Below are 490 nucleotides of genomic sequence, written 5' to 3'. Positions count from 1 at the left end.
TCTTCTGGGAGAAGCTGGGGAAGGAGTAGAAGAGGGGGTCCTTTCTTAAAGGATCAGACGGTAAATAACTTTGGCTTTGCGGTTCCGGAGGATAAAAGAGAAGATTTTATGTAGGTACTCATATCACCATGCGACCATTTATAAACATGTACAAACCATCCTTAGCTCATGGGCCTGACACATCGGGCCGGGGCACATCTGGCCTCGTTGGCGTTGCTTAGCAACCCCTGCCATGCACCCTGGAAGGGCTCGGAGAATAAGCTGCTGCAGGACGGAAGTTTGGGGGCGCAGACTACATCTCCTTCTGCCTTTTGTTTTGCCAGTTAAAAATAATAACAAGTAATAATATAATACCAACTTTCCTCTTTCCCCAACTTGTTTCTTGTGTACCTTCTGTAACAACATTAAAGGAAAACATTTCATTTTCATAATCCTTTTTTTTTTCAAAAAAAATTTTTAAATATATTTTATTGATTTTTCACAGAGAGGA

Source organism: Myotis davidii, unplaced genomic scaffold (genome assembly GCF_000327345.1).
Source record: "Myotis davidii unplaced genomic scaffold, ASM32734v1 scaffold826, whole genome shotgun sequence".
In the NCBI taxonomy this organism is placed as follows: Eukaryota; Metazoa; Chordata; class Mammalia; order Chiroptera; family Vespertilionidae; genus Myotis; species Myotis davidii.
Note: the sequence above shows the minus strand (reverse complement) of the source record.